We start from the raw sequence: 12,473 nt of genomic DNA, 5'->3' as shown, positions 1-12,473 counted from the left end.
TTACAAGGATATAGCTAGGAATGAAGAATTTTAGTGATGAGGAAAGATTGGATAGATTGTGTTTATTTTCTTTGGATAACAGGAGACTGAGGTGAGATTTAATTGAGGTGCATAAAATTATGAGGAGCCGATAGACAAAGTGGATAGGAGGAATCTATTCCCTTAGCAGAGAGGTCAATAACCAGAGGGTGTACAAACGAACAAGAAGCAGGAGTAGGCCATTCAGCCCCTCGAGCCTGCTCTGCCATTTAACAAGATCATGGCTGATCTGATACCAACTTGAAATCTGCATCCCGTCTATCTCCGATAACCTATCACCACCTTGCTTACCAAGAATCTATTGACCTCTATCTTAAAAATATTCAAAGATTCTGCTTCCACCACCTTTTCAGGAAGAGAGTTCCAAAGACTCGTGACTCTCTGAGTGAAAAAATTTCACCTCATCTCTGTTTTAAATAGGGATCCCCTTATTTTTAAACAGTGATCCCTAGTTCTAGATTCTTCCCTAGATTTTTGCACTCAGAGGATTACCATTTTTGGATTCCGTTTCTGAGTCAGTCAGATTGAGAGACTATGAGGCAGGTGGACCACTGGCACAAGACTGCAGCTGGGGAGTGTAGGAGGAAGGAAGGAGAGATTGCTGGGGTCGGGGGGCATGGGGGGCTGGTGGTGGTCAACATGGTGATTGCTTGCAAGCCTGGAGAGATCGGGGAAGTCATTGATGTGGGAGCAAATGGACTGTTTATCCAGGAGGACTTGATGGAGGGGTGGGGTCTAGATAGATTGGAGAGATCATCGATGGAGAGAATCAAAGCTTGGGGAGGGGTCAGGGATCATCAATGATGGGGTTGCGGAGAAATGTGGGGGATAGATAGGCATAATGGGAGGGTGGTTATCAATGGAAGAGCCTGGAGGGATTGGGGGTCGAGGAGGACATCAATAGAGGAGTTAGGAGAGTCATTGATGGGGCAATGGTCATAGAGTGCGTGGAGGAGGAGAGGAGATTTTGGGGGTGGGGAGGACACAGGGGAGGGATGGTAGAGATACAGAATACAGAGGGTGCACAATATTTGGGAAAGACAGTTGGGTACGCAATATCTCAGAAGGACAGACAGAATGGCCAAGGAGGAGGGGTAGTCCAATTAAGGTTGTCATAAGGACATCAGTGAGAAAGGATCTAGCCTTAGAGGATCATGAATTAGAATCAGTATGGGTGGAAATTAGGAATAGCAAGAGTCAGAAATCAATAGTGGGAGTAGTTTATAGGCCCCCTAATAGTAGTTTTACTATTAGGCAGAATATTCAACAAGAAATTGTTGGAGCTTGTAACAAAGGAAATGTAATAACTGTGGGGGACTTTAATCTTCATATAGACTGGCACAATCAAATTGGCAAGAGTGGTCTAGAAGATGAATTTGTAGAATGTTTTTGTGACAATTTCTTGGAGCAATACATTGTGGAACCAACTTGGGATTAAGCTGTCTTAGATCTAGTATTGTGTAATGAAGCAGGGTTAATTAGTAATGTAGTATAAAATCCACTGGGAAATAGTGATCATAATGCAACTGACTTCCATGTTAAGTTTGAAAGTGACATACTTCAATCACAAACAAGAATCTTAAGCTTAAACAAAGCCAATTACAAAGGTAGGAGCAGAGAACTTGCTAAGGTTAATTGGGTACTAAAAAGTATGGAGGCAAATGAACAATGGGAAACATTTTAACAATTCAAAATGTTCAACAAAAATACATTCCATTGAAAAACAAAAAATCAACAAGAAAGACCCACCCGTTGCTCACTCAGGAAGTTTACATTGGCATAAAAGAAAAGACTTACAATGTTTCAAAAAAACAGTAGCAAGTCTGAAGATTGGAAATAGTTTGGAAACCAAAAGAGGGCCATCAAAAATTTGATAAAATAGAGAAAAAATAGAATGAGAGTAAACAAGCCAGAAATATAAAAACAGATTGTAAAACCTTTTATAAGCATATAAAAAAGAAAAGAGTAGCTGAAGTAAACTTTAGTCCTTTGGAAACAGAGACAGGAGAGAGAAATTATCATGGAGATTGAGGAAATGGCAGAGACATTGAACAAATAACTTGTGCCTGGCTTCACAGTAGAAGGCACAAGTTTCATATCAGAAATAGATGGTAACCTAGCAGCTAAGAAGAGTGAGGAAATTAAGAAAATTAATATCAGCAGAGAAAAAGTATTGTAGAATTTACGGGATTTAAATCAGACAAATCCCTGGGACATTATGGCCTACACCTTAGGGTTCTAAAAGCGATAACTACAGAGATAGCAGATGAGCTGGCTATGATTTTCCAAAACTGCTTAGATTTGGGAACGGTCCCATTAGATTAAAAGTTAGCAAATGTTACATTGCTTTTCAAAAAAGGAAGGAGAGAGAAAACAGTGAACTACAGGCTAGTTAACCAATAGCTTTAGTGGTTGGGAAAATGCTGGACTCTATTAATAAGGAAATCTTAACAATGTACTTAGAAAAGCATAATATGATTGGAACAATTCAACATGGTTTTACAAAAGGGAAATCCTGTTTGACAAATTAATTCAAGTTTTTTGAGGATATAACGAGTGGGATAGATAATTGGAACCACTAGATGTAGTATACCTGGATTTCCAAAAGGCATTCAATAAGGTGCCACACAAAAGGTTAATGGGAAAGATAAGGGCTCATGGAACTGGGGCTAATATTTTAGCGTGGATAGAGGATTGGTTAATGGATACAAAGCAGAGTGGGCAGGCAGTGAATAATGCAAAGATCACTGCTGGAGCTTCAGCTATTTACAATCTATTTTAACAACGTAGATGAAGAGACAGAATGTAATGTATCAAAGTTTGTTGACAATACCAAGCTAGGTGGAAAGGTAAGCTGTGGGGGGAACATTAAGAGGCTGCAAAGAGATGCAGACAGCTTAAGTGAGTGGTCAACAAGATGGCAGATGCTGTATAATGTAGGGAAGTGTGAGGTTATTCATTTTGGTCGTAAGAATAGAAAGGCAGAATATTTTTTAAAAGGTGAGAAACTTGCAAGTGATGATGTTCAAAGAGACTTGGGTGTGCTTATACAAGGAATGCAGAAAGTTAGCATGCAGGTGCAGCAAGCAATTGGGAAAGCAAATGGCATGTGAGCTTTTGTTGCAAGCAGATTGGAGTACAAGAATAAAGAAGTCTTACTACAATTGTGCAGGGTTTTAGTGAGACCGCATCTGGAAAACTGGGTGCAGTTTTGGTGTCCATATTTAAGGAAGGAGATACTTGCATTGGAGCTGGTAGAGCGAAGGTTCACTAAATTCGCACCTGGGGGATGAGGCAGTTGTCCTATGATGAGAGGCTAAGTAAATTGAGCTTATATTTTCTGGAGTTTAGAAGAATAATAGGCGATCTCATTGAAACCTACAAAATTCTGAAGGGGCTGGATATGGTAGGCGCTGAGAGATTATTTCCGCTGGTCAGGGAATCTACGACACAGGCATACAGTCTCAGGATTAGGGGCCTTTTAGGACTGAGGTGAGGAGAAATTACTTCACTCACAGGGTTGTGAATTTTTGGAATTCTCTACCCAGAGGGTTGTGGATACTCCATAGTTGAATAGATTTAAGGCTGGGATAGACAGAGCTTTGGTCTCTCAGGTAATTAATGGATATGGGGAGTGAGTGGGAAGATGGAGTTGAAGCCCAAGATCAGCCATGATTGTATTGAATGGTGGAGCAGGCTCGATGGGCCGTGTACTCTTCCTGCTCCTATTTCGTGTGTTCTTGTGAGATTGCAGGTCATGCAAAAAATCAGGAGAGCAGCGGATCCTGGGTGGGCATTGGTAGGTGGGTATGATCAAGGAGGAGGTTAATAAGTTTGCTTGGTGGATCTGTGGGAGAAGCACCTTCAGGCAGCAGGCATTACTAGATTAACAAGTTCCTGCTCCGTGGGGTAGACTACCCCTCCCTTTAGCTACTGGGTTTCCCGAGGCCTGAGAAATCCAGCTGGACAAGTGTTAAAAGTAGAAAAAGAAATCTGTGACATGCAGTCTTATTAAAATATTTAAAGAAGCAATCCATCACCTGGGAGGGGTTTGGTTGCACATGCTTCCATCCCAGCTCTGTTGAAACCAGAACTGGGCAGGTGAATTTGGTTTTGACACTTTTATTTCCCACTTTCTCCAAACTGTCCCATTTTTGGCAGTTAAAATTACCCACAGACACTTTCTCACACACACAGACACACGCAGACACACACATACAGACACATGCAGACAGGCACAGACGCACACCCTCACACACACTCACACACAAACTCACACACAGACACACGCAGATACACGCAGACACACACAGACACACACACACACACACACATGCACACATACATATGCACACACACACACACACACACAGATACACACACAGACTCTCACACACACACACTCACACACACAGACACACTCACAAACAGACACACACTCACACAGACACACACACACACACACACACAGACACACACACACAGACACATATACACACTCACACGCACACACACGGTCAGCTTTGCTCACACACTCCTCCCCATACACACACACGTACAGACACCCTCTCACACACACAGACGTACATTCACAGACACATATAAATTCTTTCACTCATTCTCCCTCGTACAGACACATTTTAATCTTAAACGAGCATTTCTAAGAAACTGAATATTATTTTATAGCAAATAATTTGCATCCGTACAAGGGATAAATGTAACAAGTGTCATTGTTGGTTGATAATTATTATAATTATATAAATCGTTGGATCATGATAATAATACTCTAAAGCACATTACACATTGACTGGAATTCATGTCAATCATTTACTGGTAAGAACATCCTGAGGCCCCTATTACTAGAGATATTTCCCCTGAAGGTTCTGTGCTGGTATTGTGTTCTACTTTGAGGTGTGAAATGAGATTCATGTTTATGGTTTCTACAGTAACAGGCAGAGAGGAGCAGCTCACTGCTGAGAAAGCTAAGAAAAGGCATGTAAAACAGCACCAACAGGAAAAATGTCAATTTTTTTGGTACGTGCAAATAAATTAAATAATATAATTTTAAGCTACTTATGTGTATTTTCCAAAGTTTTAAGGGCAGAATTTTATGGCCTCTCCCTCCGGCGGGATCTTCCATTCCTGTGGAAGTCAATGGAGTTTCGAAAGGCTCGGCACATCTTATGGTCCTGCCTGCACTGTGACAGGGCTGTGATAACTCCGTCCTAAGGATAAGAATATTTTGGAGTGCAAATTAAACTGGGCCGCTCCAGAGCTGATCTGGAACTGCACCTCGGACTTGACTGATTAGCATTTTTTTTAACATGAGCAGCCAGTGCCTGTCACACCTCCAGAGACAGCTCCCACATTTGAGGATCGAGAATGTTGTGCTGCATGTGTTACTGGCGGCCATCTGAAGGAGATTGCTGTGAACAGTAGGGGTGAGGGGGTGCAGGTGGTTGTTGATTGTGACAACCATGGAGGCATGGCAGCAACCCTATAGGCACCACAAGAGATTTTTTTCAAAAGCTTTGTTTAAAAAGTCTTAACTCTAGTGGGTGACTATTGAGTATAGGTCACATCAGCAACTGCAGAACTCTGAGTGGGTCAGGCCCAAGGCCTGCTCTACTCAGTGTTGCACAATTTCAGGGAAGGAACTTAAAACAGACATTTGGCTTCATATAAAGGAGCTAACACCTACTTAAGGTGCCTCTCGCATCACCAGACGTCACCCAACAAAGGCCACGACCTGAAAATTAACCCAACCCAAGTATGAAATTTCTCCAGGGTGCAGGGCAGTAATCATAAAACTGGATCAAGTTCTGCCAGATTAATTTCTTCTCACTGTCCTAGGATCATCCTGGAATGCAACGATAACCCCCCAGGTTTTTTTATCTACTGAAAATTGTCTTTTTAAACCACTCTCCCTTGTCCCTTTCACCCACACTACCAAAAGTATGTGTGAGGTATATGGGCATCCATTCAGCTTCCTCTGTCACATCCTTCCTTTCACGAGCCCACTGACCATACTTCCAATAAAGCTCCCCCCTGCTCTAGCCCTGAATTTGCAACTTTCTCTAGTTTCTCTCCTATCTCTCCTCATGCTCCTTCCGAACTCATCTTGACCATGGGACCCACGTTATGTTACATTGTTCCTATTCCCGCTAAACTGCTAATCACCCAAGCTTCCCTCCTGGTCCCCATGCTAGAGGATATGTTAAAAAGTGCTCTCTGTTCAGGTGTTGCCCCTATCTCCGCTAAATCATCCTTGTTTTCAAACCCCTCTCTTGGTCTTGCTCCTCCCAATCCCTGTAATCTCCTCCACGCACCCCACGCCACTCCCCCCCCTTAACCCACTAAGATATCTGCACTCCTCTAATCTGGCCTCTTTTGCATCCTCAATTTCAATTGCTCCACCATTGGTGGCTGTGCCTTCAGGTTGTCCAGAAGGAAAATCTGGTAAAACTTGGAGATGAAGGGTATCAGTAAAACTTGCCCAGAATGGTCTTGTGTATCTTAAAGTAAAACGCTAGTATTACCAGTGCCAATATTACCAATTTTTACTGGATTTGAAAATTTGGAACTGGTTTTCCTTTCTGGGCTAAGCCACAAGCTGTGGAATTCCCTCCCTGCACCTCCCTTCTCTTTACCTCGTTTTCCTCCTTTAAGACCTCTTTTAACAAGCTTTTGGTCTTCTGGCCGAATATCTCCCTATGTGGTTCAGGCTCATACTTTGTTTTATAATGCTCCTGGGAAGTACCTAGAGACATTTTATTACATTAAAGGTACTATATAAATGTAAGTTGTTGTTGTAAAATGGAGGCAAAGACGTCTAGTTTTCACCACTATAAGTCCTTCAGTCAAAGTATCAATAATATCAAAATCATGCATATGCAAGCACACCTGTCCAACTTCTGTTGTCAAGATTTTTGATCAATTTTCATACCAACATTTAACATTAACATTACCTATGTAAACATTTGGACTGGATAGTAGCTTATAACTAGCTACCATATTTCAGTTTCACAAATCTCCCCAACTCCAGACAAAGAAACATAGAAACTAGAAGCAGGAGGAGGCCATTCGGCCCTTCAAGCCTGCATTCATTATGACCATGGCCGATCATCCAACTCAATAGCCTGCTCCCACTTTCTCCCCATACCCTTTGATCCTTTTCGCCCCAAGAGCTATATCTAACTCCTTCTTGAAAACATACAATGTTTTGGCCTCAACTACTTTCTGTGGTAGCAAATTCCACAGGCTCGCCACTCTCTGGATGAAGAAATTTCTCGTCATCTCAATCCTAAATGGTCTACCCCATATCCTCAGACTGTGACTCCTGGTTCTGGACTCCCCCACCATTGGGAACATTCTCCCTGCATCTACCTTGTCTAGTCCTGTTAGAATTTTATAGGTTTCTATGAGATTCCCCCCTCATTCCTCTGAACTCCAGCGAATATAATCCTAACTGATTCAATCTCTCCTTATATGTCAGTCCTGCCATCCCAAGAATCAGTCTGCTAAACCTTTGCTGCACTCCCTCTATAGCAAGAACATCCTTCCTCAGATAAGGAGACCAAAACTGCACACAATATTCCAAGTGTGGTCTGACCAAGGACCTGTATAATTGCAGCAAGACATCCCTGTTCCTGTGCTCGAATCCTCTGGCTATGAAGGCCAACATACCATTTGCCTTCTTTACCGCCTGCTGCACCTGCATGCTTACCTTCAGTGACTGGTGTACAAGGACACCCAAGTCTCATTGCACATCCCCCTCTCTCAATTATAGCCATTCAGATAATAATCTGCCTTTCTGTTTTTGCTACCAAAGTGGATAACCTCACATTTATCCACATTATACTGCATCTGCCATGCATTTGCCCACTCACTCAGCTTGTCCAAATCACACTGAAGTATCTCTGCATCCTCCTCACAGCTCACCCTCCCACCCAGCTTTGTGTCATCTGCAAATTCGGAAATATTACATTTAGTTCCCTCATCTAAATCATTACTATATATTGTGAATAGCACTGATCCCTGCGATACCCCACTAGTCACTGCCTACCATTCGGAAAAAGACCCATTTATTCCTACTCTTTGTTTCCTGTCTGCCAACCAGTTTTCTATCCATCTCAATACACTACCCCCAATCCCATGCACTTTAATTTTACACGCCAATCTCTTATGTGGGACTTTGTCGAAAGCCTTCTGAAAGTCCACATAACCAACCTCCACTGGCTCCCCCTCATCAACTCTACTAGTTGCAATCTTGAAAAATTCCAGTAGATTTGTCAAGCATGATTTCCCTTTCATAAACCCATGTTGACTCTGTCCGATTCTGCCCCTGTTTTCCAAGTGCTCAGCTGTTAAATCTTTTATAATGGACTCTAGAATTTTCCCCACTACCGACGTCAGGCTGACTGGTCTATAATTCCCTGTTTTCTCTCTACCTCCTTTTTTAAATAGTGTGGTTACATTAGTTAACGTCCGATCTGTAGGAACTGTTCCAGAGTCTATAGAATCTTGGAAGATGACCATCAATGCATCCACTATTTCTAGGGCCACTTCCTTAAATACTCTGGGATGTAGATTATCAGGCCCTGGGGATTTATCGGCCTTCAATCCCATCAATTTCTCCAACACCATTTCCCTACTAATACTGATTTCTTTCAGTTCCTCCGTCTCACTAAACCCTGTGTTCACCAACATTTCTGGTATATTATTTGTGTCCTCCTTTGTGAAGACAGAACCAAAGTATGTATTTGGTTGGTCAGCCATTTCTTTGTGACTCATTATAAATTCCTCTGTTTCAGACTGTAAGGGATCTACATTTGTCTTCACCAATCTTTTTCTCTTCACATACCTATAGAAACTTTTACAGTCAGTGCTTATGTTTCCTGCCAGCTTACTCTTGTACTCTATTTTCCCCTTCTTAATCAATCCCTTGGTCCTCTTTGCTAAATTCTAAACTGCTCCCAATCCTCAGGTCTGTTGTTTTTTTCTGGGCAATTTGTATGCCTCTTCCTTGGATCTAATACTATCTCTAATTTCCATTGTAAAGCCATGGTTTGGCCACATTTCCTATTTCACTTTTGCATCAGACAGGAAGAAACAATTGTTGCAGTTCATCCATGCGCTCCATTTGTTGTGTGTGTGTGGCTCCTTGCATACAAGAGGATGCCAAGAACATGCCCAAACAGAAAATCTGAAATTGGAGTTTCATTCTGCTAATTGGTTTGCATGAGGTATGTGAGATCTTCAGTCGATTGAAGTCCGGACTTGACTAGGGTGAGTCAGGGTGACACTCAGTGACTAGAGAAGCTGAAGCCTGATTTTTTAAAGCCACTATTGCATAGAAGGCTCTGGCCATGGATTGGTACCCTACTAGTTGCTGAGTTCAATAAGTGTGGTGGTTTGGGGACTAACACCAGAAAATGACCCCATAAACAGCTGCATTGTTTAAGGAGAAAAGCACCTGGTTCAGCCCAGGCCCTCAGGGAAATGAATCTGCCCCCTCCCCACCCCCGATTCCCTGTATATGAGGAAATTGTGAGCATTGTCTGTTGTTGCTTCCAATACAATGGGTAATTTTTCATTCAATCTTAGGAGGTAGGCATCACTGGCATTTATTGCCAATTCATAGATCCCTTGGAAAAGTGGTGATGGGCTGAACCATTTGCTTACAGCCGGGTGGCTTGCCGGGCCACTTCAGAGGGCAGCTGGGAGTCAGCCATGTTGGTGTGGAACTGGAGTCACGTGGAGATAGGAAACGACAGCAGTTTTCCATCTCTGAAGAGCACCAGTGAACCAGTCAGATTTTAAAACAATTTTTACAACAACAATTTTGTCATTTTACTGATCATTGCAGATTGTTTTGCAACTGAATTCAAATTCGCAAATGCCAGGGTGGGATTTAAACTTGTGTTCACTTTGTATTGTTAGTCGGGGATTCTGGATATACTTGCCCAGTAACGTAATAACTACGCCACGATACCTGGCTGAACAACGATATATTAGTCTCGGGGAAGCAGATTTAAAATATGTAATAGCCTTACAGCAGAGTGTAAATGTGGTGCAATTAGGGTTATGTGGCTATAACTGAGTTGTAATGAAGTATTGTAATGAGCAAAACGTTTGTATGACAGATGGTTCTCATCTGATTGAGTTGCTTTTAGTTGAAGATGGCGATCAGGTCAGGTGAAGTCTATACTGTGAGTGAGTTGCACCACAGTAGTGATGAGGTTGTATATACTTATGACGAGGATCATAACTTAATGGCGAGCATGGCAGAGTTGTGTTGAGGTTGAGATGTGTGAATGATGGAGAGTCATGAATGAAGGTTGGGCGTATATGAGGGATTGTGAATAAGGGTGCAGCTTCTATGATGAAAATTTATATGGGGTGTGTATGATGGAAGGTTGTGAATGAGGCAAGGTATGCATCATTACATGACCTGCTTTTAATTAATTTCTTTTGACAGCTAATTTCCATAGGATTCCAGATAAAGTGGTTTGTACCTTCAAAAAAGGTACTGACTGAAAGTATCTGTTAATTAGTGGAACTCATTCAAATAGTTTTTGAACTGAAACTATTTGAAATAAAATACCTCTAATTAAATATGTCTAAAGCTAAGAACAAGCCTGGCCTCCTAAAGGGGTTGATCAGGTTTGCTATGATTTGCTTATGAGTGAAGCAATGAATTCCTGAGGCATTTCAAAATATTAAACCATCAAATTCTTGCAGGAAAGAGGGTAATTAGAAAATCAATTATTGCTAGGGAACTGTTTTGTTTTTAGCTTAATTTATTGAAAGCACAGAAATCTCTATTCCCCTGCCCCTTATCTAAGGAAAGATATACTGGCATTGGAGGCAGTCCAGAGAAGGTTCACTAGGTTGATCCCGGGTATGGAGGGATTTTCTTATGAGAAGAGTTGGGCCTGTACTCATTGGAGTTTAGAAGAATGAGAGGCGATCTTATTAAAACATATAAGATTCTTAGGGGGCTTGACAGGGTAGATGCTGAGAGGTTGTTTCCCCCTGTGAGAGGGTCTAGAACCAGAGGGCATAATCTCAGAGTAAGGGGACACCCATTTATAACAAAGATGAGGAGGAATTTCTTCTCTGAGGGTAGTCAATCTGTAGAATTCTTTACCACAGAGTGCTGTAGAGGCTGGGTCGTTGAATATATTCAATGCTGAAATAGACAGGCTTTTAATCAGTAAGGCAATCAAGGGTTATGGGGAAAAGGCAGGAAAGTGGAGTCGAGGATTATCAGGTCAGCCATGACCTCATTGAATGGCGGAGCAGATTTGATGGATCGAATGGCCTACTTCTGATTCTATGTCTTTGAACGTTTGCCATTGCCTATCCACCATTATCCCTTTTAGTAACTTTTCCCAATCCATTATAGCCAACGAGCATCTCATACCATCGTAGTTTCCACCATGCGCAACTTACCCTGGGCAATTTACTAAATCTTTTGAACATTTATCACAAGATCATGGTTGTAAAAGTTGCTAGTTTGCCAAAATAATCCAATAATCGCTCAGGTCAGATTTCCACACAGTGCAGATTGCACAAGAGTTCCGTTGTAATTATAAATCTTGTGAAGCGTTCACATCAGCACCATGCTGGGAACTATCATTGACCAGAAACTTAACTGAACCAGCCATTTGGCAACAAGAGCAGGTCAGGCTGGGAATTCTGTGGCAAATAACTCACCTCCTGACTCCAAAGCTTTGTCCACCAACTACAAGGCAAAAATAAAGAATGTGATGGAATACTCTCCGTTTGCCTGGGGGAGTGCAGCTCCAACAACACACAAGAAGCTTGACCCATCCAGGACAAAGCAGACTACATGATTTGGCACCCCAACCACCACCTTAAACATTCAGTCCTTCACCACGGACACATAGGCCAGAATTTTTAGCACGGGCGGGATGAGGTTTCCAAAAGCAAATACAAATAAAATAAAAACTTCATTTTTTAATTAAAAACATGTCTCTGCTCATGTGATAGAGTCACGTGAGGGGACAGGCTTTATCACATTTTTATGCTCTTCGTTATTTTTAAAATCTCTTCATCTCCCTGAGGGAGCTCCGTACCTGAGGGAGATTATTCAGCGCTCTCCCGCGCGCAGATGTGAAGATTGCGCTCGGCCTGCTCGCCCTCCCCCCCCCCACCCCTCGCCTGCACAGGCAACGCTCAGCATTGCTGCTCGCGTATCACGCTGGGCAAGCCTTAATTGGCCCGCCAGCGTGAAATCGCAGTGCGCTGTTAATCGCAGCCCCCGCCGATCCTGCATGCCAAGAGCAAAATTCTGCCCATAGTGATAGCAGCGTATACCATTTGCAAGATGCACTACAACAATTCGCTGAGGCTTCTTCAGCAGCACCTTCCAAGCCTGTGACCTTTCGCAGCTAGAAGTACTTGTA

The sequence above is a fragment of the Carcharodon carcharias genome, chromosome 22 (genome assembly GCF_017639515.1).
Source record: "Carcharodon carcharias isolate sCarCar2 chromosome 22, sCarCar2.pri, whole genome shotgun sequence".
Taxonomy (NCBI): domain Eukaryota; kingdom Metazoa; phylum Chordata; class Chondrichthyes; order Lamniformes; family Lamnidae; genus Carcharodon; species Carcharodon carcharias.
The sequence above is the reverse complement of the archived record's forward strand: the minus strand, read 5'-3'. Positions refer to the sequence as shown.